This window comes from Coptis chinensis, chromosome 3 (assembly GCF_015680905.1).
Source record: "Coptis chinensis isolate HL-2020 chromosome 3, ASM1568090v1, whole genome shotgun sequence".
Taxonomy (NCBI): domain Eukaryota; kingdom Viridiplantae; phylum Streptophyta; class Magnoliopsida; order Ranunculales; family Ranunculaceae; genus Coptis; species Coptis chinensis.
Genome location: NC_141458.1, coordinates 12,173,505 through 12,188,881, shown reverse-complemented (window position 1 = coordinate 12,188,881; position 15,377 = coordinate 12,173,505). Strand labels below are relative to the sequence as shown.

Here is a 15,377-nt window from a genome sequence, read left to right as displayed (position 1 = left end):
GAATTCATTTTTTAGATAAAGTTTTATTTACATACTCATGTACTTCTAAGAAGAAGAATGATAACTAAAGATTAAAGATTATACTAACAATGTGCACCGTATATATAATGGAAAGCAGTACGTGAGCCATGAAAATAAGAATTTGTAATCTAGGTGACTACCAAACGATAATATTTGCAAATATCAACTCGCGGAAATGACAAAGAATCACCACGATAATCCTAATGGATCGCTATTTGTTACCATAAATAGCAACAATTTAATGTCAATAACAATAATACAATAAGATATTAACAATATCATAATATGGGCCATTTTGGCAACTCCAAAGTTAATTTGAGAGTACCAAATTATGGAATGACATTGATAAAAAATTTATAATTATAGTGAAATATATATAAATATGCAACGGAACAACAAACAAACATACTATCATAATGTACCTAATTAATAACGGGTTCAAATTATTTTCACTTTGCAACCATCATTAAAGTGGGAATTAATAGACAACGTTATTAATAACATAATATAAATAATCATCCTATCGTATGCATGCTATTGAACACAAAGAACAAGTAATGCATGCAAGCTCATGAGCTCATTAAGTCAATAAATCCAACTTGACAAACCTTAAAAATCATATAGATATATCCGACAACGTTATAAAAAATGACTTCAAATATCTAAAATGAATTTAAGTTTGTCATCAACAATAATATGACATTCACAATATCTTAAGGTTTTAGGCCACTTTGGCGGCTATCAAAACAGATTGTGTATATACCATGTTCTTAATTGACATCAATATTATAATGAGTAACAACATTAATATCATAAATATGTTCGTATAATTAAAACGTGATATGCACCGGAAAAGGATCGAATGAATATCATCATGTATTATTCGTTAAATAGTGCATGTATTCATATACCTAAGGTTGTTCCCAAACAAATTCAAATAATATTTTAAGCCTTTCTATAATGTGGGATTTGTAAAAACCTACATAACGGCTATTTGTGCGTTAAATTCGGACTTAAAATGAATTATATATGACAAAAACAAAGTTATGTGGGTCTGTAAACTGGGCCTGGTTCGGGTCAGGAAGCCGGTCTGGGTCAATCTAGCTAGTTATTGGTTGGTTCATTAATCCAGTTCGGGTTTTGTGTTAGATCCTTACCCAGTTCTGTTAATGGGTTGGATAGATCATTATGTTTGGACTAGGTCCTTATGGACTGGTCTAAAAAAAGTAGAAAGAAATAAGGCCCAAACTTAAATAAGACTTAAAGCCTAAAAAGAAGTCTAATTATGGTTGATGTCATGATGACATCATCGCCTTCTTCCTGTCAACCAACGCCAACAGGAACCTACCTTAAGAGCATTCCCAATGCAAGCAGCTTTGAGGGGAAATAACGACTTGTCACTTTTGTTGAGCGAAAAACAAGGGCCCAATGCAAGGGTGACAATAAGGGTAGTTTTTCACTACGTAATAATCAGAGTAGCACTTACTACTGAGATTGTTATCGAGTTGTGAGCTTCGGACGGAACCTTTTATTCTGTCTCGTGTGTTATTTTGAAATTTTTCATTTTTTTTTTCTGGACGGAATGTTTTATTCCGTCCCCCATGTTTTTTAGATTTTTTTTTTGGGTTTTTTTTAGTTCGAACAAGATGTTTCATTCCATCCGACCATTTTTTCAATATTTTTTCGTTTTTAACATTTAGACAGAATGGAACATTCCATCCGAAATTTAAAGTCACATCTGCATTGGTCAACCCCTGATAGTTTTTCACCAACAAAGTAGCTATGATCGAGGGGAAATAGTCATATGTGGCGCCTATGTGGAGGTAACAAGCTGCTGATCAAAGCTGCTTGCATTGGGAATGCTCTAATAGATATGAAATCCTTGTCCCATCTAGCACCACACATAGACTACCCAAAAAACAGCCATTAGTGGGATGATCTATTACCCATAATTGGCGATTAAAACTTGAAAATCACTAGTAACCAAACCCACAACTTCTAACATATCAAATGTACATCAAATTCGTACCATATATCACCGATTCGCCAAAATTAGATGGAAATAAGTTTCAGGTTTAAGAAACCTTAGATACCATAAATATTAATCCTGTAACTATAATTAATGGATCCCAACAAATTAAACATTACAATTTCGGCACTATCCATCGGTGACTCGTCGAAATCCGAAAAAGAATAGTAGAATATAATAACGTGAAAGCTTTCTATACATGATTAGAAGAAGCTTTCTAAATTCCTTATTCTCATAATGTGAAAGCCAAGCAACTGATTTAATAAAACGATCAATATTCTAAAAGCTATGAAAACTTAGCTATACATAATTTGTTGAATGTTTCTCTTATAAGTTGTTTTTATGTTCACGAACACAAATATTTATTGGTCAGAATATGTAAGACATCGATACAAAACCAAACTAAATACAGGATTTTGAGAACGTCTGATAACGGTGACATATGCAATTTTATCATAAACAGACTTAATATTAACATCATAAAAGTAAGTACAACAGAGAGAAACAACTTGCTAACAGTAGATAAAATTTAATTTTAGTGGAAAATAAACGTGATTCATAACCCATTCCGATACCAAATGTAAACTATTATTTAGATCTTAAATCACGGGTATTTTACCAACATAATATAAATTAAAACACACACCTAAATCCATAGTTTCATGCTTGCAAATGGAGAAAAAATGTTTCTCTTTCTAAACCTTCTCTATTCTTAATGTGTTGTAACTTAAAACTTTTCACACACACTTATGGGATATCGTGTATTTATAAAGCAGGGAGAGAGGATCGTTTCCCATTTTAACCATGATTTCTAATTAGCCATAATAATTAGATTATTTATTAAATAGGAACGCTTCTAATTGCCAATGTATTCTAGATGGACTGGATGCATATTACAATATATTCTAATTGCCAATATAATAAGCCCGTATTTTAATAAAACGTAAAGCCTAATTATTGTTAAGTATTTGGCTCGTGTCACATGCTATAATGTGGGACATAAAATTCTTACAGAGATAACTTACTGCTACCATTTTAATCAGGAAGACGAGGGTGATAAAATCATGTGTTTATGCAATTCAAGAAAATGTAGGCATTATTTGAATAAAAAAAAATGTAGTTTTACCTTTTTGGTACTAGTTTTCTAGTGGTAAATCATTCTTGTGATCTTAGAAATGCATCTGCAGTACTATTTTTTGGTCATTGTAGGTGTTGTCATAACCACAAAGCAGAAACGAGTGTTCAATAACAAGATCAATCATAAAGGTGTGACATTTAATCAAGACAAATGTTCCACTACACCAAAACTAGAAATCAGTAACGCTTACTTTTTTTAATTAGTAACAGTTTTTTACCGTGAAAGAGTTCCTCACACTTTATTACCGTGAGGAATGATGATAAACTGTTACAATGATTTTTTATTAAAATTGAATTAATTTGTAACGGTCTTCGCTATTATTTTCTTTTAAATATATATACCGCTAAAGTGTGAACGATTTAAAAAAAAAAAACAAAAAAAAGAGAAATTTGGGAATTTAGGAAACAGGAAAATACTCGCGCTCAAGTGAAGTTTTTAGCTAATTCACAACTCTCCTTAAGGAAAGAAACTCTCTTTCATTGATTCTCTCTCGAATATATCTCTCTCAAATCTCCATCAAACGCCTCTCAAATCTCTTTCAATCTCTCACTGATGTTTGCTGCCGCCGCTGTAAGTACGCCTTCCTCTTCCGTTCAATTACCTAGGGTTTTATAATTGGTCAGTCACACTTACTTTTCTCTTGCAATTTTACTCCACTATGTAGGGTTTGTTTGGTCTAATTCAGTCCAAGTTCGGTTCGAGTTGCTGCAAAAGGTACGATTTTTACTTTTGGTTTGTGTGTTCTTCGACTGAAGCTACCATCTTATGGTCTGATTATTGTTCTTGTTTGTACATGTTTTTTATTGATTAATGACTTGTACCTGTGTTCATGTCTGAAATTCTCAACATGCTTCTCTGAAAACTTTGTTTTTTCATTAAAAGCTTAATGACTTATAATTGTGTTCTTCGTTTGCACATGCTTTTAATTATTTTGTTCTTTTGTATTTTTATTACCTTATTGATAGTATTTTAGACCACCAACCCCAGAAAAAGAAACAACCCTACTTATAATGATGATGCTATCATACAAGATCTCACCACCCATGTGATTGGTGTGGTCAATGGTCGAGTGTTGTGCCGTCATGGCTGCATATGATAGGGAGGGTATTATTGAAGGCATACTTTGATAATATGACCATCAGTTTGCATAGGTTTTGAACGTGCATGAACAATGCTTCACTGCTATGACTTATATATGAAGTCTTTGCACTTTGACAATATTCCTTTGTGATTTGCTACTGTGCAATGCCCACTAGACCTGCATATTTGAAGGAACTCCCTAATTTCATATATTAATTTCTACACCATACAATAAAGTGCTTTGTTTACTGTATATACATTATGCACCATGTGTCTTGGAAATGTTTACTGGTTGGGTAAGTTCACAACTTGGTTTAAAGGTACTAATTGATTGGGCATCATACATGTTTAGTATTTTTCAAACAGGTCAGAGTAATATATACCACAAATTATGCATGTTTATTTCACACTAAATACAGATAACCTAGAAAAGATGTAGTGTTTTTGTTCGCAATATTTCACACTAAAGTGTATTTTTTTTCCTTTTTAATTTTTTAATTTTTTAATTTTGATGATTAAATATTTTGACCTAGTTTAATAACTGTGGAAGGCGTATGTAAATATTTCTTATAATGAAGGTTAGTAAATAGGTGTATGTGTATGTGTCATATTGTAAGCTCGAGGACCCTACATTGAGCACGTCTCCTTGCCCTTGTTATGCTAAAATATACTAAAGCCTAATGCACAAGCCCTTTAGTTTTCCTTGTAGATACACCATCAAACCAGTTAAGGAGAGCCCGAAAAATAAAAGAAAAGCTGGAGAAAAGTGAAGTGGCTCAAGTTATGCTCTTGCTTGTCACGATTCTAGACTGTTCCTTGGTGATTAGAGATGCAATTTTGACTCCATCTATCTCGGGTAAGTTGTATAGACTACCAGCTATTTTCATCCAATACAAATGCTTATAGTTCGAATTTGACTAGTTTATATCTTTGTCGTGCAGTGCTTTCTGCAGTGAGTGGTATCAAGCAGTCAGCAAAGTCCCTTGATCAAAGTACTTGTACTCTAAAACTTGCAGCATCCACTCATTATCAAGCACTAACTATATCAACTTATACTGTCTTATATGAATGTAATGTAACTTTGCAACTAATGAAACTTGACTGAACCATTTCTCCAACTTTTTTCTTCTTAGATGTTGTTGTTGGCATCTCTGTGGTAATCTTGATCCTTCTCTTTTCTGCTGAACAGTTTGGGACTGATAAAGTTGGCTATTCATTTGCCCCAATCATCATCTTGTGGTGTTCCTTTATAGCCGGCATTGGTCTCTACAACATATTCAAGTATGATATTGGTATCTTGCGCGCTTTTAATCCAAAATACATAGTAGACTATTTTCAGCGAAATCATAAGCACGCATGGGTATCTCTTGGTGGAGTCGTATTGTGTATTACATGATTTACAGGTAAGCAATAATACGGTTTAGAAAGTTTGCATCCGGCTCGCATTCATTCTTTATTTACTTATTATCTATACATTTGTCCTTAGATCTACTTCAAGTAATTATAAGTAAACCGTGATCGAACGGAAGCAATGTTTGTCGATCTTGGACACTTTCTCGTCCGCTCAATTCAAGTAAGTAAAGTGTGTTGTCTCAGATGGATTTTCATAAACTTCGATTTAGCTAATCGAGAAGTTTTGTACTGCTGGGGGCAAAGTTTTCAATCTCTTTCACTTGGTAACTTTGAGCAAGAATATTTTTCCAAGAAGACTCCAAACAATGACTTCTATACTATAATTTTGCAGATTAGTTTCTCCCGCATTGTATTTCCATCATTGATTTGTGCCTATTATGGGACAAGTCGCTGCATCTAACTAAGTTCCTAGATCATGTTGTCGATACATTCTATAAGTCAATTCCAGTCGGGTTATGCCGCTATATGAATGACCTGTGCAAGTAGCAGTATCAATCTATTTACGTACTTGAAGCAGTCCAGAGGTTTTCCTTACTAATGATTCCACTTATTTGTAGGTCCGTTATATGATTACTTGGGAGAATTTCTCTGGTATCGACATGGATCAAAATGTGTGGATCTTGTAATTAGTATGGGTGAATGGTGATGACCTGAATGGACAAGATGACCCATGTGATATTGGACAAGTCGTTGATAAGGTTTGTTGCATCATCTATTGCCCCTACTTTCAAGTTAGTAGTTAGTTGTTTTTTAAAGTGTTATATACTTATAAGACCTGTTTTTGCTTGAATCTTTTTCCTGTAATAATTTTAACTAATAAAACCGGTACCACATTGTACAAGACTCTTGAGATTTGTTTAAACTAGAAAAAGAAGATCCATGGAAGTACATGGATGTCTGCTCTTGTGTAAGCTTTTGTGTCTTGCATTAGAGTAGTCAAGTACATAGAACAAAGTGCTGATATCTTCCAAATCTTGGGTCTGGCGATTAAGCTTTTAGAGTATTAGGATTTTGAAACGAATTAGAGTCTTTTATAAGCTTTTCTTATTTCTAATTCTCTTTGGATTTCAAATAATGGTTCGTCGATTAGCAGAACCCCTCAATTTGAATGATGAAAAGACTTGGTTTGTAACTTTTAGAGTGTTTTACTACCATTGAGAAGTTCTTAATTTCAATCCTTTTAATTCTTGATTTTATTTTCCTTTATTTAGCTTTTATTGGGTTTCTTTATTGCTTTTTCGATGGTTATTATTTTAAATTTAACTGCTGAAATTTATTCCCTTTTACAAGTCTAATAAGGGAGTTGATTAATAGTGTTGATTTAGTTTTATTTGATGTGGTCCAGAAACAATATGTTCATGCAATAATGCAAGCTTGAACTGCGATCTGTCAAAATATCGTTGTATTATTGCCACCGCAAGTACACTATGTTTCTCCGCTATTCTCATTGTCGCGTAAATACTGTGTAATCCTCTTTTTGTCTTCCTTTTATTACATAGGGTTTCACTGCCATTTAAATTTGGCAATTTTTTCAGTAAACTAATCTCTCTATTTCTTTCGTTTACTCGATTACTGTGAAGGTTATGTATATTTTTCTCTTTGTTCAGTATTATAACTGTGGTTTGCAACAAAGGTACGGTTTTTTCTTTTTATATTTATGTTTTTTTCTATTAATTCCAGTACTTTGGTGGTCTTTTCTGAAAATGGGCAGATTTTTTGCTTCTAGTTGTGCTCGTTTTTTATTTTTTAATTATATTTCTGTCTTCAGATTATGAAATTTGGTTTTGAATTTGTGTGATCTACATTCCTGAATTATGTTTGGTCTCGAGTCATTTAAAATGGCTTGTCCATGTAACATAGGTATTGATTTTGGGTTTTTAGACTACTTTTGCTTGGTAGGAAATCAAATTTCTACCTTCAAAAAGGAAAATTCAAAATTGTGATAAACGGGTGTCATGAAAACGTAATCTAGCTTATTGAGGATGTCATGATTATATCAATATTATTGAGATAAAAAAGATCCTTCAAAATAGGGCCTCTTTTGTTGTTGCTGATAATCAATATTATTGGTTTGAAATGCTAGTCCCATGCCCAGATAAAGGAGGGAGGATGGCGGTGCCTTGGATAGTTTTCACTCAACATTGGGAATCTGCTACTAAAGGTGTGTAAAAGTCTTGTTATTTGTTTTGTTGACTATGGTGAGATAGTGATGGTTATTGATGTTAATTTAGGTCTTGAAAGTTAAGAGAAAATTTTGGGTACCACTAATTAATGTAGTGAAGAGAATTGTTGATGCGGTAACATTAACACCTTTTTTAGCTTTCAACGAACAAATGTTTATACATTTTGTGGATCACCTCTATTTCTTTTTTCCTTCAAAGTTAAATAACGTGCAAGACTTGGGTGAAAGTTGTTTGTGGTTTATTAAAGTGTTATCGTATGGAATGTTGTTTAGGTGCCAACATTGTGTACTATGCTGGCTTACACACAATGGTATGTTGTGGCCTAGTAAGGTATTAAAATGCTATTTAAGGTGCATTGGTTGTTGTTCTACCAGGGTCCTTCAAATAAAAAAAGTTTAGTTGTTACTACATTAGTTAACTGGGACTATTACTAGTCAGTAGTCAAACGCCTTACTGGCTGGGATGTTTTTTTTTACGTTCTTAGTTGTAATAGACTTTTCACTTTAGCGAATATTTGGTACTGTTTCAACACTAAATAGTATGATTATGGCATTATGCACTCATATAGGTTTTGTCTTGCAAAAAATCATTTGGCTGAAAAGTTTTTGAAGTCTTGGGTAATATTTGGAATTAGACTTAAAATTAGCATTCACTGAATTCAGGTATGGATGTTTCTTTCATTTTGCCTGTCTTACGTATTTTAATTTATTTTATTCTCAGGACTCAAGATTTATGGAGTGTGGAGGCCTAGATAGTTGAAGAAAAAGAGGATGAGTTCTCTGACAAATCTAAAATGTTTATTTTCTTGTGCATCAAATTTCCGAATTCACATGTTCTTTATGTGTATGACTTTTTGGTTGTGATTTCACTGATTTGTAGTAATATAAAGGAGTACGTACTTGATTGGATGTATTTGTGAGGTTTTTTATTTATTGGTAACTTTTGTGGAATTTTCAAAAAAATGGGGCATTTTGTGCAGGTGATTGGTGAAGGTGGTAAACGGTGGCACGAGAAAATTAATTTTTTTCTAATATGAAATTGTTTTGTAACGGCAAAAAACGTTACTAAGCTCTTCATTAAATAACACTTATAAAGTAAGAAAAAACGTTAGAAATGGGTGCAAAACTGTTAGTAAATGATTCAATTAGCAACACATACTACACCTAAAAAGCGCTATTAATTTCTCATAACCGCTACTAATATCTTCATTAAGCTACGGTACAAACCGTTAGAAATTGAAAGAAACTGTTACTATTTTTTAAAATATTTAATGCGATTGAGTTTAGAAAACCGTTAGTAATTAATTTTAGTGACGCTGAATAACCGTTACTAAAAAGAATTTGTAACGGTTAAAAACTGTAAGTAAATAACTTAACATATTAGTAACCCCCAAACAGTTACGGAAATAAACCGTTACAAATATTTTTAGTAACGGTTTTGTGCCATTAAGAATATTTTGTTTTGGTATAGTGTTCTTAACAATACCCAAGCACAACCCAATATCTCTATAAACTAACAAAACATAAACAAGTAAAGAGATGTAATGAAGAATACACCACAACACAAAGATTTAAGGTGGTTCGGCAATATGTCTACATCCACACGATGAGATCGATGATTTCACTAGATGAACAAGAAGATTACAAGAAGAGCTCTCAATCACTCACAAATAGTGAATCACTCAATCTGAGACTTGACAAGTGCTCTCACTAATATCTCTTTTCTTTTTCTTGATATAGTTATTGGAATTTCGGTGACACCGATATTCCGAGTCATGTTGAAATATCTGTGAGAAACTGGAACTTTGGTTGTGTAGAGACTAGGGCAGGGAACGGGTCGGGTTCGGGTCGGATATGGCTATATCTGAATCCGAATCTGAATAGTTTGACAATATCCGAACCCGAATAAAACAGAAATTTAATATCCAAATTTGACTCGAACCCGACCGACCCGATCGGATAACACTAAAAATTTAAAAAAAAACCCAAAAAATATATCCGAATCAGAACCCAACATACCTGAACCCGACCCGAATAAATAAACGGATATGAAAATGCACCCGAACCCAATGTATTCGGTAATCGGGTCGGATTGGATTCGGGTATAGCCGACCCGATTCCCTGCCCTAGTAGAAACAAGGGGCATGCCGCATGCACCCCTTCACCAAGGCATATTATGGGGCGTGGGTCTCTTGCGAAGGATAGTACTGATGTTCGCACTTCCTGGAGCAACTCTGCTAATGAAGGCGAGGGGGCGTGCGCCCATATACTTATACATAGTCAGTACCTGTTTTCCAACAGTAGGCGTATCATTGTCTTGAATGAAATTGTATCAGTTGGCTCTCCCACATGAATTTGGTAGTCATGCTATTGTTTTGAGGTCTTTGATCGAGCTTGTCTGGAATATTTTTGCCACCAGTATTTGATTTGAGAAACGTACGATATTTTCATGTTGCATGATACGACCTAACAAACTCTGCTTGGTGTCCTATGGCCAAGCCTACTTTTGGCAGGTTTAATTTTGTCCTACGGCCAAGCCTACTTTTGGCAGGTTTTTGTCCTATGGGCAAGCCTTAATCATTTGGTTTTCACTTCATAAGCTCATCTAGGTGCCATTTTCACACACCTCTGAGTCTTTAGATTTAAGTACGGTGCAAGTTTAAATCAGCCTAATCAAAAGCAGAATATTAGAAAAGAATGCGTAGTTATTGTTATGGACTTACGGTGCGTCCAGCATTGTTAAGTTTAATCTCAATGAATTATGGTGAGGAAGCAGGAAATATGATGTTGAGAATAGCAGGAAAACTGATCGAGTTGTGCTTTGAGAAAAACTCTTAAATGTTTCACTAGCAATGTAGCATGTAGGACTGGGGAATGTCGGAACTCGGAATGACCATAAAGTTCAAACATCAAAGCAAGCTTGAGGACGACGTCGCTATGCATGTCAGAATTCCTCTTTTCATTGCGTTGCTTTGAAGGCAGTCTCTTCTCTAAAACTAGCTCACTCTTGGACCTTTTCCATTGTTTATTCATTTCCTCGAACTGCAATAATTCAATGGTTTCAGGTAAACTCAATACTTTCTATCATACTTTTCGAACATTAAGTCCATTTATATGTATGATATTAGCCTAATTACTAATCTTGGGTTCTTTTATATCATCCTTGTTAAATTATATGTTAGTGGTGATGCTAAGAGAGTTATTACATTGATATATTATAGAAACCAATAAGAAGAACAGAGAAGAGTAGAGATTGATTAGGGTTAGAGAGTTCTTATATTTTAGAGAGAGTATTGTTCTCTGTCCAGAGTTACATACTTATAATAACATTAAACATGATAATAGAAACTACTGGATATAGATATTCATACTTATAGAAATATGAGACTTTCCATATTGGACATATTTTAATACTGACATATTCTAACACTCCTCCTCAAGCTGTAATTACGCAAACTATACAAATTACAGCTTGGATTACAAAAAAAAACAAAAGATAAGAATATTGCTCCCCCTTTCGTATAGAACTGTCTTTAGTTGAAAAACTAGAACAACTATTGAGACGTTTTAGAGGTGAAACTGTTGGTATAGGCAATGACCTAACTTGAATACTGAAAGTGTATCACAGTCACAAACTGAAATCATAACACCAATTTAGTGGCGCGCTGTTTGGCTACTACTCACTCCATTCACTGTTATGGCTGTCATAATATAAATTGAAAACACTAATACTGATTTGATGTGCACTTCTTGGCTGCTACTATCAATATCACTGTTAATTTCAACAAAATACTTTTATGGGTACTCCTGAATACTGAATTCTGGTGCAGTTTAGGCGTGACTGCTACCTAAAACATACATGTAGTTTAGGCATAACTGTTACCTGAAACATACTTGCAGTTTAGGCGTGACTGCTACCTAAAACATACATGTAGTTTAGGCATAACTGTTACCTGAAACATATTTGCAGTTTAGGCTTAACTACTACCTGAAACATATGTACAGTTTAGGCGTGACTGCTACCTGAAACATACTTGCAGTTTAGGCTTGATCACAAGCACCGAATCTTGTAGTTTTGGCTTGATCAAGCCACCGAATATCAAGATCGAATAGTAGATATGCCTTGTCATGAAGAGTTCGTCAAGGCATGCTGGAATATGGAGACATGAATACTCTTTCTCATACATCTCCATATTCTCCTTCCCTCATATACTACTGAATGTCTTTATATCTCCTTATTCCCCCTTTCAAGTTAAAATATACAAGGCTGAGTAGGAACGTACAAAGACTTGTCTATTCTGACTTGAACTTGAAACAGAGAAAACCAAATACCAACTTATACAACCAACCAATGCCTACTTCAAAAAATAATACTTCATACTCCAATACACAAAAAAAAATTCTAAGCTTCTTTTATTATACAAACCGACTTAAGATGGGTGACGCAATTCTAAGCTTTATCCAATCCGGATTGAATTTTGGAGTCCTAGTTTTATGTGCTGTACACTTCTTTTATTTTTCTTTATGCTCATTTATCAAGCTACTCGTGTTCATATTTCGGACCAACGTTTTGACTCTTGTACATTTTTCGGATTCCAATTATTTCGTTCACAATAATTACCGATTTATGTCCGTCCGCCGGATAATTCGTGGATTTTTCTCAACAGTTTTCAACGGTCTAATCCTAGTATCGCTATTCCGGCTGGTACGCGCCGCCGACATCACTTTTCGCTTTGTTACTTAAATGCGTTGGTACATGATTCGCACTCAATTTCTTTTTGATATTTTTTCACCGTATTTTATTTATGTGCATCTTTTATTTTATCCGTGCATTTTCGCCATTTTTATTTAACTACGCCATTGTGTCTCGTGATATCGCCAATTTGACATTTTTTCATTTCCGCTTAATCCACCTAATTTTTTCCGGTTGTCCATTTTCTTATCGTTTACGCTCACACACGACACTTTGTTATACACTCCGCTTTTACTCTTTTTTATTATTTCAAGTTTTCCTTGATTTTTTTCTCTTCTTTGCCATGTGAACTTTGTTTGCATGACAAAGAGGTAGTTGTTTCGACCCCACCTACATGGCAAACGCCCATTAGTAGGGTCTCTATTTTATTCATTTAATCAACAGGGGCTAAAGCCCAATTCGCATTAATATCATGGATCAATGTACAGTGCCCATTAACTCATGTGTCTAAGGTGAACCTTAGCCACATGGTTTGCCACTAATGTACATTGATTTATGTCCGTGATTCATTTCTTATCAAAGAGATAATTATCAGTTGAGAGTTATATTCTATCACAATTGCTCAAGCAACAAGATTACTTGAGCTACAAGGACTTTATACTCTACCTATATAAATACCACATTATTTTTCATAAGGAACTACGTTAAAACTTGATTCCTAGAGAATAGATCTTGGGTACGTAGGCAGCCATTATTTGGTTCAGTTTCATCTCCCCTAACATTAAATTCCTCTGTTTCTTAGTGCGTTCGTTACCATTGCTCTCGTTGTGTTGAAAGTTCATCGAAACTTAAAGATCGAGCGTAGGTATACGACCTAGGATTTTGAGTTTAGTGCTCGAAATTTGTGTAGACAAGATGTTCAATTAAATTTCGAGGTAAAATTGTTTTTTGGGTTATTGTGTGTAACCTGAAAGATGGCTCCCAAGATGTCAAACGCAAGGTTTGAAGTAGAGAAGTTTAATAGGAAGAATAACTTTGGGATTTGGCAAGTCAAAATAAAGGACATCCTCATCCAACAAGGTTTGCACAAGGCTTTAAAGGAGATTAAATCTAAGGCGGTGAGTATGAGTAATGATGACTAGGAAAAGTTCGATCTTCAGGCTTGGTCACCAATCCGGTTATGTCTTGCTAATGAGGTCATGTATAGTGTGATGGGAGAAAATACCGCTGCCAGTATTTGGCTCAAACTAGAGTCTATGTATATGACCAAGAGCATGACGAACAAGATGTACCTTAAGAAGCGTCTTTATCGGTACATGATGGTGGATGGTTTAACAATGCAATAGCACATTAGTGAGTTCCGTCGGCGCCTAACGGATATTTGAATGTGGGCATGAAGATGGATGATGAGGATCAAGCTGCATGTTTAATATTCTCCTTGCCAGAAAGCTATGAACATCTAATGACTATATTTATGAACAGAAAAGACGTTGATCTTGACGAAGTTCAGAGTGCTCTTCTTTTTTATGAGTTGATGAAGAAGACTCATGTAGAGAATAATATTAATGCAGGTCAGGGGCTAGTGGCAAGAGAAAGGTCGTATGAAAAGGCTTCTACAAGCAATAAGAAGTCTAGGTCCAAGTCAAAGAAGCCTTTGACACATGTGAAGTGCTATAATTGCGATGAAAAGGGACATTACGCAAGTAATTGTCCTCACCCGAAGAAAAAGAACAAGAGAGATGGTAAGAAGAAAGGTAAGGCAAAAATTGAGGCAAGTTATGCTTCAGGCTCTGAAGGGGATGAGTTGAGTCTCTGTGTGTCCACACAAGACTATATGGCCGAAAGGTGGATTCTTGATTCCGGATGTTCCTACCATATGTGCCCGAATAGAAAGTGGTTTACTTCTTATGAGAGCATTGATGGTGGTTCCATTTTGATGGGTAATGACGTTGCTTGTAAGACGGTAGGAATTGGAACTATACGGATCAAGATGCATGATGGTGTAGTGAGGACTTTAACTGATGTGAGGCATGTTCTTGAGCTAAAGAAAAACCTTATTTCTCTTGGTACCTTGGATTCCAAAAGCCACAAGTTTGTAGGTGAAGGTGGAGTCCTAAAGATTGTCAGTGGCTCTTTATAAAACTGTTATGAAGGGTCAAAGACATGGAACCTTGTATAATTTGATGGGTAGTACGGTGATAGGCGATGTAGTAGTGGTTGCATGTAGTAATGATTCTGAATGCACTAAGATGTGGCATATGCGACTAGGGCATATGAGTGAAAAGGGTTTGTCTGAGTTGTGCAAGCGATGAATCTTGAAGGACTTGAAGAAGCCAAGTATGGGGTTCTGTGAGCATTGCGCCTATGGGAAGTAGTGCAGAGTCAAGTTCAAATCAAGCAAGCACACGACAACAGGCATCCTTGACTATGTGCATACAGATGTTTGGGGACCCTCTAGAGTGGCTTCTAAAGGAGATAACCGTTATTATGTCTCATTCATAGATGATCATACCCGCTATGTGTGGGTGTATATGATGAAAATGAAAGATGAAGTGTTTGAGACATTTAAGTTGTGGAAGGCAAGGGTTGAGAATCACACAGATAGGAAGGTAAAGACACTACGGGCCCGACAATGGTACCGAAGTATACCTATGGGCCTTTCCAAGAGTTTTGCGCTAATAGGGAATTTTCGGATTACCGGACAGTTAGGGGGGGCACCAATTTGAGAATGGAATGGCAGAGAGGATGAATAGAACCTTGCTTGAAAGAGCGAGATGTTTGTTGTCTAATGCCAGTCTAGGTAAAGAGTATTGGGCAGATG

At 35.1% G+C, this 15,377-nt stretch overlaps 1 long non-coding RNA gene across 1 annotated transcript; it reads left to right on the top strand.

Moving 5' to 3' along the window:
- The first annotated feature begins 4,765 nt into the window (after window positions 1-4,765).
- On the top strand, window positions 4,766-5,664 carry LOC147507971 (uncharacterized). The gene is made up of 3 exons (XR_015216273.1): window positions 4,766-5,124; window positions 5,210-5,260; window positions 5,402-5,664. It is a non-coding gene; the product is annotated as an uncharacterized LOC147507971 (long non-coding RNA).
- Window positions 5,665-15,377: the final 9,713 nt, after the last annotated feature.